The sequence below is a fragment of the Panulirus ornatus genome, chromosome 6, assembly GCF_036320965.1.
Source record: "Panulirus ornatus isolate Po-2019 chromosome 6, ASM3632096v1, whole genome shotgun sequence".
NCBI classification, from domain to species: Eukaryota; Metazoa; Arthropoda; class Malacostraca; order Decapoda; family Palinuridae; genus Panulirus; species Panulirus ornatus.
This window is the reverse complement of record NC_092229.1, coordinates 18,543,988-18,558,193: the sequence shown is the minus strand read 5'-3', so window position 1 is coordinate 18,558,193 and position 14,206 is coordinate 18,543,988. Positions and strand designations below refer to the sequence as shown.

At 47.2% G+C, this 14,206-nt stretch overlaps 1 protein-coding gene across 15 annotated transcripts in view; it reads left to right on the top strand.

Moving 5' to 3' along the window:
• PMCA (plasma membrane calcium-transporting ATPase 3) overlaps positions 1–14,206 on the top strand; it is a 1,595,457-nt gene that overhangs the window by 568,966 nt on the left and 1,012,285 nt on the right. Inside the window, exon 1 of one of the 15 annotated variants that reach the window (XM_071662675.1) lies at positions 4,797–4,975. The exons of the other annotated variants lie outside the window; for them this stretch is intronic. The gene's annotated coding sequence lies outside the window, so the exon portion shown is untranslated. Of the gene's footprint in view, positions 1–4,796; positions 4,976–14,206 lie in introns of those variants that run through there. 15 annotated transcript variants of the gene reach the window in all.

Sequence of the window (14,206 nt, the reverse complement as noted above, 5' to 3'; positions counted from 1 at the left end):
TGTGTGTGTGTGATTTGCTCAACACCAGCGTACGCTCCCACGCTCCAGTGTTTATGTCACTCTTTATTAGTCCTTCCGCTCTCTGCTGTCACGCCAGTTGCCAGTGTGGGTCCTACTGTCACCATGTGTCCTTGTATCATACCGGCTGCCACTGTGAGTCCAAGTGTCACTTGTGTTACTTCCACCATACTACATGATATTTAGGTTCTCTAGTTTACAGGCACCAGCAGTTAATAGTTATTCACTTTTAATAAACGCCGTAACTACTGTATGTTTTGTGAAAGCTGTAAAGTACCTCACAGGTTTTTAGAAAGACTTTTTAAGTATGTGTATTTGTTCCTGTTTGTTCATTTGCGCGGGAAGTGTTTGCTGCTGCTGGTTGCCAAAGCTTAATTACTGCCCGTAGTTGCTAGTGTTTACTGATGATTGCATCATAAAATATCGTTTCCTAAGTGGTTGTTGACAGCAACACGTGCAGCGGTATGTTGTCAGCCGGGAGGGAGGCGGTGCACTTTTAACAAACATGTAATTCACAGTTGAGTCCAGTCTCTCTCTCTTCAAAGAAAATGATATTTGTATCACTTGCTGACGATGTTACATTGCTGACAAACAGTACTTCAGGTGGTTTTGAAAGGTCACGTAAGACAAGTAGTTCTTGATAAGTCTTTAACGTTCAGACAAGTGGCTCTGGAAGGTCAGGAGAACAAGTCATTGTCAAAGCGAATGTCATGAGGACAAGTTGTCGTGAAAGTATCACTTGTGTACAGGACGTGGGGTTCAGGAAGGCCTTTTGCGGATGGGTCTTTGGGAAAGCCATAATCCCCAGGACAAGAAATTTGCATCTTACGTGTCTTAAGGGGGGGGGGAGAAGGGACTTTAAAAGCCCTCGGAGTATGTCCAGACCAGGTTGTTGTGAAAAGTTGTTTTCTGTGAAACATGCGGTTTTGAGGGACAACGTTTCCTACGAAGTGGGTATGAAACCGGTTGTCCAACTGCTGGTTTATTAAGGCCGTTGTCGTTAGGACAGGCTGTTGTAAGAGCGACGTCTTTTGACGTCAGGAGCAGGTGGTGGGGAGAGACGACCCATCTTGATAAAAGAAAAAAAAAAAATTGAGAGGTCACTTGAGCTGAGGACAAACTGTTATCATCCTTGCCTTTGGTCTTGAAGCTGCTACGGTCATCGCTGAAATGAAGAATTGAAGAATGGTGAGTGTGGTAGGTCACACGGCAGGTCACACTTGACCTGGTCGAGCCTGACCTCAGACCTGCGGCGAGAGAGGTCCTAGCGATCACTCTGGACTGTGCAGGACGTGACTTAAACGAGGTTTGCGTGTGTGTTACCCTAACCCGTCCCACCATCGGAGAATATAATGTGTCAGGTTAGGGACGTTCACTGGGAGGTGTGCGGCGTGGTTCCATCGATCACATCAGACCTAGTGACGGTGGTCCGCCTCTCGCACCTGAACACCCCGGCCAGGTGAGCTCGGGTTTTGACCTGGTTTGGTCAGGGCATAATGGATGGAGAACTGGAGATAAGGACACTTCCAGCTTCTCATCATTAACAGGACTCGAGCTGCCCCCATCCTCATGTCACTATGTGGTCCATTTGATTTAGTTTACTGATGTCATTTGTACAAGACATCATGTGTTGTCGCTCATCTGCCTCTAGACAGTTTGGAAGATGTTTATGTGCGAAAATGACACAAGGTATGGCAGATGAGATGCGTGAATGATAACGTGTGGGTGATGTACATCTTCAGTAAGGTAGGTGTGTGTGTGTGTGTGTGTGTGTGTGTGTGTGTGTGTGTGTGTGTGTGTGTGTGTTTGCTCCAGCATGTACGTATATTCTTGTGCATGTGTGAATGCCTGGATAAGGAAATCACACCCAGGCATTTTGGGGCGCTGGAGTTCTTGTTAAAGGGATTTTCTCACGTCGGGGTTGACCCTTGCTATGCTGCTGGGGTTGCAGATTACCGGAAGTATATTGCATCCGTGATACTAATGATGTTAAGCTTGGTATGGATGGTGGTGGCAGGAGGGTCACGATTGGTTCCTTGTGACGACACACACCTCCGCTCTTACTTTGACGCTATTGATCCTTAACTCATCCCCCACACATTCTCTCTCTCTCTCTCTCTCTCTCTCTCTCTCTCTCTCTCTCTCTCTCTCTCTATATATATATATATATATATATATATATATATATATATATATATATATATATGTGTGTGTGTGTGTGTGTGGAAAGCGAGAACATTATCTCGGAAAGCAGAAATGGGTATGTTTGAAGGAATAGTGGTTCCAACAATGTTATATGGTTGCGAGGCATGGGCTATAGATAGAGTTGTGCGGAGGAGGGTGGATGTGCTAGAAATGAGATGTTTGAGGACAATATGTGGTGTGAGATGCTTTGATCGAGTAAGTAATGAGAGGGTAACAGAGATGTGTGGTAATAAAAAGAGTGTGGTTGAGAGAGCAGAAGAGGGTGTTTTGAAATGGTTTGGTCACATGGAGAGAATGAGTGAGGAAAGATTGACAAAGAGGATATATGTGTCAGAGGTGGAGGAAACGAGAAGTGGGAGACCAAATTGGAGGTGGAAAGATGGAGTGAAAAAGATTTTGAGTGATTGGGGCTTGAACATGCAGGAGGGTGAAAGGCTTGCAAGGAATAGAGTGAATTGGAACGATGTGGTATACCGGGGTCTACGTGCTGTCAATGGATTGAACCAGGGCATGTGAAGCGTCTGGGGTAAACCATGGAAAGTTGTGTGGGGCGTGGATGTGGAAAGGGAGCTGTGGTTTCGGACATTATTGCATGACAGCTAGAGACTGAGTGTGAACGAATGGGGCCTTTGTTGTCTTTTCCTAGCGCTACCTCGCACACATGAGGGGGGAGGGGGATGGTATTCCATGTGTGGCGAGGTGGCGATGGGAATGAATAAAGGCAGACAGTGTGAATTGTGTGCATGGGTATATATGTATGTGTCTGTGTGTGTATATATATGTGTACATTGAGATGTATAGGTATGTATATTTGCGTGTGTGGACGTGTATGTATATACATGTGTATGGGGGTGGGTTGGGCCATTTCTTTCGTCTGTTTCCTTGCGCTACCTCGCAAACGCGGGAGACAGCGACAAAGCAAAATAAATATGAATAAATAATATATATATATATATATATATATATATATATATATATATATATATATATATATATATATGCTGCCGTTTGAATTCCTTTATATATCCCTTGGTGAAACTGGTTTGTGTCACATGGGTCATTATCGTAGATATTCATATTGCCCAGCGTTAGCATCCACACTCTGTTTACAAGCGACGAACAACAGCGAGTGGGTGTGTACGGCCTCCGACACTGACGTAAAGTCTACCATAGGATATGACTGGCCAAAATGAACCAATTTTCTATTGTTATCAAAATTCCGTACGTATGATGACTCGTATCAGACAGTACAAGTGAACGGTGATGGTTGTAAGGGTCTTTGGTCTTAACCAGTAATGTAGGGTCGTATTATACGTCCGTGTAGCAGGTGGAGCTTGTAGTTCTTATCTAAGTCTGAATCTGTTCTTTGATTTCTTTGTTCTTATTTTTCATTCAAGTCTTCGATTAGAGCCACTGTCCATAACTGGTGCTTCAGTCTTCAAGTATCTGTAGGTCTGTTGTTGTTACCTTTATGTAGTCTTGTCTTCCCCTTCATGTAGACAGTAACGCTGACCAAGTGTTGGAGTGAAATGTGGTGTGATGATAGTAGATGTGTTTACATAACCATAACCCACACGGAGATGCACTGATATATAACTTCCGTCCATAGTTAACGTGATCCTGGATTTGATTGCCCTGTGGTCGCTCCTGATGACGGATCAGTTTGATAACTATGGTTTCATAGATGATTATCTGTAGTTATGGTTAACATATTGTGGTGGAAAGTGCAACTGGTGTTTATGATTTGTTTTCTGGTGTGTGAAGCCAAGTGTTTATCTCTCTCTCTCTCTCTCTCTCTCTCTCTCTCTCTCTCTCTCTCTCTCTCTCTCTCTCTCTCTCTCTCTCTCTCTCACACACACACACACACACACACACACACACAATAATGATAACTGTGTCAGCAGTACAAAGTACACAGTCAGTTGGAGTTGCGTCTTACTGTGGCAGAGAAGTGTGTGGTGGGGAGCAAGGAGCCGCAGCGCCGGACACAGTGAGTCTAGAACAGATTTAAACCGCCACTGGACCACCTCGTGACGTAATGTGGTTCAGTGTAACGCCGCGGACACACAGTCTTTCCTTCTTTTTCTAAACTTCCTCACGATTTCCCCAGTTTCTATAATGCCTCTGTAAATCCAGTGTTCAACTTGGGTAAACATATTTGGTATAACTTGTTCGTTCTTGGAGACCTCACGTGACACAAATGGCGACGTGTGCCACGAGTACTGGGGATCTGGTTCACATGCCGGAGGTTTCTCGCCTCTGACAAGTTGCTACGTTTGTAACGTAAGATTGATTCGTTCTTTTCTAAAGCTGTTCTACCTGTACAGAATGACCGAAGTCTTCTCTGAAGTAGTCTAACTAGTCGACCCCCTTCCCTACGCTGTTCGTTTTTTTTTTTTCTCTCTCTCTCTTTTCTTGAGGTAATATTTAGGTTTCTGCTCCCCAGATGTGGGTGGCTGCATGCCCCGCCGTCAGGCACAGTACGCAGTGCTTCTGCAAGCCTCGTGCGTCGCGTGGAGACCGTGTGCCAGCTCAGGGAGGGAGGGAGGGGTTGATGTGAGGTTTGCTTCTAAGCTGTGGAACTCTTCATCGTCTCCTGTATCTCCTGACAACTACGACATATGTGAATTGTGGTGTTTCACCTCCTCTGAAAGTTATTGTTCTACCACAGTAAGGCGTAGTGTTGGTGGTGAGCGGTACGCGCTGGTGGAGTATTTGCAGTAAGGGACTGTGAACAGTGCATCATTTTTTTGTAAGTAATTTTAGAATTTTTGTACTTATTAGCAGATGGCAGGTGGAGGTTCGTGTTTACTAAGTTAACCTTGTTGGTGCCACGTGGAGCATTGTTGGTGATGGTGCTCACTGTAGGTGTAATTGTTGGTGATGTTGGTGATGGTGCTCACTGTAGGTGTAATTGTTGGTGATGGTAGTGTTGGTGGTGGAGGTAGGGAAGGGGCATGGTGGGATTAGCTTTAGTGACGTTAAGTTAGGAAGTGGGTGCTAGTGGTGATGCTAGTGAAGTGGTGGTATTGGTGTGTATAGTGTTGGTAGTGGTGGGAGTGAAGTGGTGGTATTGGTGTGTATAGTGTTGGTAGTGGTGGGAGTGAAGTGGTGGTATTGGTGTGTATAGTGTTGGTAGTGGTGGGAGTGAAGTGGTGGTATTGGTGTGTATAGTGTTGGTAGTGGTGGGAGTGAAGTGGTGGTATTGGTGTGTATAGTGTTGGTAGTGGTGGGAGTGAAGTGGTGGTATTGGTGTGGATAGTGTTGGTAGTGGTGGGAGTGAAGTGGTGGTATTGGTGTGTATAGTGTTGGTAGTGGTGGGAGTGAAGTGGTGGTATTGGTGTGTATAGTGTTGGTAGTGGTGGGAGTGAAGTGGTGGTATTGGTGTGTATAGTGTTGGTAGTGGTGGGAGTGAAGTGGTGGTATTGGTGTGTATAGTGTTGGTAGTGGTGGGAGTGAAGTGGTGGTATTGGTGTGTATAGTGTTGGTAGTGGTGGGAGTGAAGTGGTGGTATTGGTGTGTATAGTGTTGGTAGTGGTGGGAGTGAAGTGGTGGTATTGGTGTGTATAGTGTTGGTAGTGGTGGGAGTGAAGTGGTGGTATTGGTGTGTATAGTGTTGGTAGTGGTGGGAGTGAAGTGGTGGTATTGGTGTGTATAGTGTTGGTAGTGGTGGGAGTGAAGTGGTGGTATTGGTGTGTATAGTGTTGGTAGTGGTGGGAGTGAAGTGGTGGTATTGGTGTGTATAGTGTTGGTAGTGGTGGGAGTGAAGTGGTGGTATTGGTGTTGGTAGTGGTGGGAGTGAAGTGGTGGTATTGGTGTGTATAGTGTTGGTAGTGGTGGGAGTGAAGTGGTGGTATTGGTGTGTATAGTGTTGGTAGTGGTGGGAGTGAAGTGGTGGTATTGGTGTGTATAGTGTTGGTAGTGGTGGGAGTGAAGTGGTGGTATTGGTGTGTATAGTGTTGGTAGTGGTGGGAGTGAAGTGGTGGTATTGGTGTGGATAGTGTTGGTAGTGGTGGGAGTGAAGTGGTGGTATTGGTGTGTATAGTGTTGGTAGTGGTGGGAGTGAAGTGGTGGTATTGGTGTGTATAGTGTTGGTAGTGGTGGGAGTGAAGTGGTGGTATTGGTGTGTATAGTGTTGGTAGTGGTGGGAGTTTGGATAATGACGTTGAGGGTGGTGGTGTTGGCACTGATGTTGTCAGTAGTGTTGGGGGTAATCGTAATGGTTGTGTTGGTAAAAGTAGGTTTGTTAATGTAAAAGTATGGGAGGTGATGGTGGTGGTGATTGTGTTAGGGCAGTGACGAATATTGTACTGGTGACACTTACTGTGTATATACTCGACCGCGGTATACTGCACACGCTTCCTCTGTACTTGTCCTCCATGAAACATGCTCTCTCTCTCTCTCTCTCTCTCTCTCTCTCTCTCTCTCTCTCTCTCTCTCTCTCTCTCTCTCTCTCTCTCTCTCTCTCTCTCTCTCGTAAATCCTAATGTTAAGTTTGCTTTGCAGTGAATGTGTCAAGAAAACTTGTTGGATTTTAAGATTTATTAACAGAAAATGTTCGTACAAAAGCAATAATGTAATGTTGCGTCTATACGTAAGCCTGGTGAGATCCTACCTCGAATATGCAGTGCTGTTTTGGGTCCCCCACTTAAGCCAGGATATTCTTAAATTGGAAGCAGTGCAGCAAAGAGCCACTAAATTGATTCCTTCCCTGCGTAACAAACCATATGAGGACTGATGGCGAGAATTGAACTTGTTTTTCCTAAGCACGAGGCGTCTCCGAGGCAAATGGATAGTTTTGAAATGCGTAAAGAATTCAATAATCTCGATATTGAAAATTTGTTTACAGTAGTGCCAGCAATATAAGCGACTGGAAATGGACGAACACTTAAAAAGAGGTCAGAATGTTAATGTGGAAATTGTATGAAACATTTTTTTACCAACGACATCATGGCTGCGTGGGACAAGTTCCCTGAACAGTTATGTTCAACAGTTTCCGTAATGTCTTCAAAATTGGCTTGATCATCACACGTCACTCTTCGGTGTTGAGTAATTCATTTAATCGGTCGTCATGACGCTGTGTTATATTACGCTACCTTCTTAACCGGCTGTCATGTTGAGGTGACATAACACCACTGATGTACCTGTGTCACCTGCTGTAAGGGAGTAAGTAAGAATGATTGTATCACACTTCACCATCACGAATCATAGTCATGGTAAGTCGAGAGGCTGGAGCTCAAGGTTATCTTTATAGTAAAAAGTGAAGGGATACATGTCGTTGGTGATGGGATACATGTCGTTGGTGATGGGATGCATGTCGTTGGTGATGGGATACATGTCGTTGGTGATGGGATACATGTCGTTGGTGATGGGATGCATGTCGTTGGTGATGGGATACATGTCGTTGGTGATGGGATGCATGTCGTTGGTGATGGATACATGTCGTTGGTGATGGGATACATGTCGTTGGTGATGGGATACATGTCGTTGGTGATGGATGCATGTCGTTGGTGATGGGATACATGTCGTTGGTGATGGGATGCATGTCGTTGGTGATGGGATGCATGTCGTTGGTGATGGGATGTATGTCGTTGGTGATGGATACATGTCGTTGGTGATGGGATGCATGTCGTTGTGATGGGATGCATGTCGTTGTGATGGGATGCATGTCGTTGTGATGGGATGCATGTCGTTGTGATGGGATGCATGTCGTTGTGATGGGATGCATGTCGTTGTGATGGGATGCATGTCGTTGTGATGGGATGCATGTCGTTGGTGATGGGATACATGTCGTTGGTGATGGGATACATGTCGTTGGTGATGGGATGCATGTCGTTGGTGATGGGATACATGTCGTTGGTGATGGGATGCATGTCGTTGGTGATGGATACATGTCGTTGGTGATGGGATACATGTCGTTGGTGATGGGATACATGTCGTTGGTGATGGATGCATGTCGTTGGTGATGGGATACATGTCGTTGGTGATGGGATGCATGTCGTTGGTGATGGGATGCATGTCGTTGGTGATGGGATGTATGTCGTTGGTGATGGATACATGTCGTTGGTGATGGGATGCATGTCGTTGGTGATGGGATACATGTCGTTGGTGATGGGATGCATGTCGTTGGTGATGGGATGCATGTCGTTGGTGATGGGATGCATGTCGTTGGTGATGGGATGCATGTCGTTGGTGATGGGATGCATGTCGTTGGTGATGGATGCATGTCGTTGGTGATGGGATGCATGTCGTTGGTGATGGGATGCATGTCGTTGGTGATGGGATGCATGTCGTTGGTGATGGGATGCATGTCGTTGGTGATGGGATGCATGTCGTTGGTGATGGGATGCATGTCGTTGGTGATGGGATGCATGTCGTTGGTGATGGGATGCATGTCGTTGGTGATGGGATGCATGTCGTTGGTGATGGGATGCATGTCGTTGGTGATGGGATGCATGTCGTTGGTGATGGGATGCATGTCGTTGGTGATGGATGCATGTCGTTGGTGATGGGATACATGTCGTTGGTGATGGGATGCATGTCGTTGGTGATGGGATACATGTCGTTGGTGATGGGATGCATGTCGTTGGTGATGGATGCATGTCGTTGGTGATGGGATGCATGTCGTTGTGATGGGATGCATGTCGTTGGTGATGGGATGCATGTCGTTGGTGATGGGATACATGTCGTTGGTGATGGGATACATGTCGTTGGTGATGGGATACATGTCGTTGGTGATTGATGCATGTCGTTGGTGATGGGATACATGTCGTTTGTGATGGGATGCATGTCGTTGGTGATGGGATGCATGTCGTTGGTGATGGGATACATGTCGTTTGTGATGGGATACATGTCGTTGGTGATGGGATACATGTCGTTGGTGATGGGATACATGTCGTTGGTGATGGATGCATGTCGTTGGTGATGGGATACATGTCGTTGGTGATGGGATGCATGTCGTTGGTGATGTGATGCATGTCGTTGGTGATGGGATGTATGTCGTTGGTGATGGGATGCATGTCGTTGGTGATGGGATACATGCCGTTGGTGATGGATGCATGTCGTTGGTGATGGGATACATGTCGTTGGTGATGAGATGCATGTCGTTGGTTATGGATGCGTGTCGTTGGTGATGGGATACATGTCGTTGGTGATTGGATGCTTGTCGTTGGATGGGATTCATGTCGTTGGTGATGGTATACATGGTCGTTGGTGATGGATACATGTCGTTGGTGATGGATGGCATGTCGTTGGTGGATGGATACATGGCGGTGAAGGGATGCATGTCGTTGGTGATGGGATGCATGTCGTTGGTGATGGGATACATGTCGGTGATGGGGTGCATGTCATTGGTGATGCTATACATGTCGTTGGTGATGGGATGCAGTCGTTGGGTATTGCTTTACATGTTCGTTGGTGATGGGATGCATGTCGCTGGTGATGGTATACATGTCGTTGGTGATGCTATACATGTCGTTGTTGATGGGATACATGTCGTTGGTAATGCTATACATGTCGTTGGTGATGGGATGCATGTCGTTGGTGATGCTATACATGTCGTTGGTGATGGGATGCATGTCGTTGGTGATGGATGCATGTCGGTTGGTGATGGTATACTTGTCGTTGGGTGATTGGGATACATGTCGTTGGTGATGGGATGCATGTCGTTGGTGATCTATACATGCGTTGGTGATGGGATGCATGTCGCTGGTGATGGGATACATGTCGTTGGTAATGCTATACATGTCGTTGGTGATGGGATACATGTCGTTGGTAATGCTATACATGTCGTTGGTGATGGGATGCATGTCGTTGGTGATGCTATACATGTCGTTGGTGATGGGATGCATGTCGTTGGTGATGGGATGCATGATATGTTCATTCAACCTTATCACATTCCTGACACCTATAGATGGGCATAAGTGACACAGCTGACATCCATATTGGGGCACCATTAACACAGCTGACACCCATAATGGGGCAGAAGTGACGCAGCTGACATCTATATTGTCACAGCTGACACCATAAGTAGGGGACCAGTGACACAGCTGACACCCAGTCATGCTCAGTACAGGTAAATGTACAAGTTGACGATGTAGACAACAAGTCGATGACTGTACAGGAACATTACAATATGTGTCAATACAGACAGAATGATAACTTATTGTAACAACACAGGATGGCAGTGTAGACAGAAAGGTAACTATTACGGAAGGACACATGAACAGTGGGAGGTAGTGAGGGAGTGCAGTGATGCAGTGAGGTAGAGTGTAGTAAAGGATCAGTAAGAGAAGCAGAGGAGAGAGAGAGAGAGAGAGAGAGAGAGAGAGAGAGAGAGAGAGAGAGAGAGAGAGAGAGAGAGAGAGAGAGATGTGCGCTAAGTAAGACCTGCCTCTGTGAAAATGAATAAATGTCAAGTGTGAGAGTCATTAGAAGAGTGACTAAAGGGGAGCTGTTGTATGTGGCTCGCGGGGCGTGGCCAGGACACCACCCTCACACCCTGCCAGGTGAGGAGGGTGGAGTATCGTGTTGGTAGGAGGGACGCCCCTGCCAGGTGAGGAGGGTGGAGTGTCGTGTTGGTGGGAGGGACGCCTCTGCCAGGTGAGGAGGGTTGAGTGTCGTGTTGGTGGGAGGGACGCCCCTGCCAGGTGAGGAGGGTGGCGTGTCGTGTTGGTGGGAGGGACGCCTCTGCCAGGTGAGGAGGGTGGCGTGTCGTGTTGGTGGGAGGGACGCCCATGCCATGGGAGGAGGGTGGCATGTCGTGTTGGTGGGAGGGACGCCTCTGCCAGGTGAGGAGGGTGGCGTGTCGTGTTGGTGGGAGGGACGCCCATGCCAGGTGAGGAGGGTGGCGTGTCGTGTTGGTGGGAGGGACGCCTCTGCCAGGTGAGGAGGGTGGCGTGTCGTGTTGGTGGGAGGGACGCCTCTGCCAGGTGAGGAGGATGGCGTGTCGTGTTGGTGGGAGGGACGCCTCTGCCAGGTGAGGAGGGTGGCGTGTCGTGTTGGTGGGAGGGACGCCCCTGCCAGGTGAGGAGGATGGCGTGTCGTGTTGGTGGGAGGGACGCCCATGCCAGGGGAGGAGGGTGGCGTTTCGTGTTGGTGGGAGGGACGCCCATGCCAGGTGAGGAGGGTGGCGTGTCGTGTTGGTGGGACGCCCATGCCATGGGAGGAGGGTGGCATGTCGTGTTGGTGGGAGGGACGCCTCTGCCAGGTGAGGAGGGTGGCGTGTCGTGTTGGTGGGAGGGACGCCCATGCCAGGTGAGGAGGGTGGCGTGTCGTGTTGGTGGGAGGGACGCCCATGCCAGGTGAGGAGGGTGGCGTGTCGTGTTGGTGGGAGGGACGCCCATGCCAGGTGAGGAGGGTGGCGTGTCGTGTTGGTGGGAGGGACGCCTCTGCCAGGTGAGGAAGGTGGCGTGTCGTGTTGATGGGAGGGACGCCTCTGCCAGGTGAGGAGGGTAGTCAGGATGCTAACTAATTATGAGTCGTATAAGGGCAGTGGGAATCTGTTATCTGGACTCAGTTTACAAGTTTATCATATGTGGCGTGTGTGTCCAGAGCACCACGAGGATGGGCTACCGTCACAGCGGCTGTCATTGTGGTGCAGATAACAACACTGATGAACAGGGTCTACTACTGTGGCACAGGGGCTGTCATTGAAGGAAAGGGGCTGACATTGCTTAGCGTTTTCAACCCCTATAGTTCCAGCTAAGTGCAAACTGCTGATTTGGGTCGTTGGCCGATCGTGCTTGTTGAATGCTGCGGCCCGGAGGCCCACATAGAATGGTCCCGGATGTGCAAGGCCTTCTTTCTTTTCCTTCCAATCACAACTTTCGATGTTAGGGATAATACTCTGCAGATTCTTCCCTGCGCGTCCTGCCACTGTGGAATTTTATTTTCATTTATTCCTTCTAGGATTTCCCGTCTGTGCTGCAGAGAGCACCGTCTCTGTGCTTCCAGTCGTTTCCTTTAGTTACGGTCCTTTTATACGTCAGGTGGGGATCTGACAGCGTCAGGTGGGGATCTGACAGCGTCAGGTGGGGATCTGAAAGATCTTTGAATACTTTCTGGCTCAGGAGCTTACCCAGATTGTACGTTGATGTCAGTACACAGATGTATTGTCTTTGTGAGAGTATTAGCGCCTTGATGTCAGTACACAGATGTATTGTGTTCGTTAAGGTATTAGCGCCTTGATGTTAGTACACAGATGCATTGTGTTCGTTAAAGTATTAGCACCTTGATGTCAGTACACAGATGTATTGTGTTCGTGAGAGTATTAGCGCCTTGATGTCAGTACACAGATGTATTGTGTTCGTGAGAGTATTAGCACCTTGATGTCAGTACACAGATGTATTGTGTTCGTTAAGGTATTAGCGCCTTGATGTTAGTACACAGATGTATTGTGTTCGTGAGAGTATTAGCGCCTTGATGTCAGTACACAGATGTATTGTGTTCGTGAGAGTATTAGCGCCTTGAAGAGATTTATCGTTAAAGTTTTCGTCTTGTCATGAGAGACCGCAAGATTCATCCTTCCATCTTCTGGAAGAAGCAACTGTTGCCTCGCATTGTTCGCTGAAGGTTAGGTATCAGACGTTATAACTCGAAGACATACCACGTTGTTCACTGGTGATATTACGATGTGTATTCTGTGTATTGTGTACTGGTCTTAATTTCTTGATTTGCTTCATTCCCGCCCATACCTCACAAGTTGAAACTTGCCACCATTGAAGAACATGTTATTGTTGGTGGCACTGTGGAAGACCTTCTGTTGACGAAATTTTCGTATGTATTTTATATTCGTTTGCAAAGGATATGAAACTGTGACACTTGTGTGTGTCTGTGTCACATTAATTGTGAGGAACAGAAATTGTTACATATCCTTGGGGAGTGAACTTTTTGCCATGGAGGCACTGAGAAATAGTCTATTTACGGCAGCGTGTGGGGATGAATTTGCATTATCCAGTTTTACCGGTTATTCTCATTTGATGCCTTTTATGTGCTATGACTCTATGGGTCACATTCGTTATATGCTTTGACGAAGTCTGCTTACATTACGTCGGCATTTGTTTCTTCTTCTCCAGTGCCTCTACAATCCTAGGATAGTGGTCATGCAGCTCAAGATCTTCCTGCCCTGAACCTTGTTGTATGGATTATAAAGAGTATTAGATTCTCTAAAGTCAGTCTGATCACGTTTTAGGACGTTATCAAACTCTGAATAGTTGTGATGTTTGTACTACTGGATGGTAGCTTTATTTGGGGGACGGTTATGCTTCATGGTGCAGTCGGGCGAGGTGACCCGGTTTTAAGCTTCGGAGGTTGATACCAAAATCCAGACATTTTGTTCAGAGGATGTATCATGCTTGTTTAAGAATTGTGTTTTTTTTTTTTTTGTTTCTTTTTAGACGGAGTTCCAGGTGTCTGGTGCTGAGCCAGAGTGGATGGGGATGCTGGTAATGGCCCTCTCAAAATCCATTGGCAGGGGTGTTGAGATCTGCTGTGTAACGTAGGGGTATAATTGATTAGGAAAAAGTCGCTTGGGGGGTTTATTTTTGATTGCTTTACCGCACTGAACACCGATCCATTTTTTTTTTCTTTGTATCTCGCTCATCTGTGGTCAGTCATCCGGGTATGTGACCTCATTTGTGCTTTGAGGTTAACATTTAAGCCAAGGGGTTGGCATGAAGGCTCAGGGGTTTACACCAAGGCACTGGAGCTGTTCTTGATACACGGGATGACATACAGACACGAGGGCTGGTAATGAGATATAGTGGTTGACGCTCAGACACGCAAGGCTGACATTCAGCCACAGGGGCTGACACTGAGACATGGGCTGACATTGGGGCAGAGGGGCTAAGATTGAGGCACTGAGGCTGACCATTGGGGCACTGGAGCTGAGATTGAGGCACTGATGCTGACATTAGGGCAGAGGGGCTAAGATTAAGGCACTGGGGCTGAGATTGAGGCACTGATGCTGACATTAGGGCAGAGG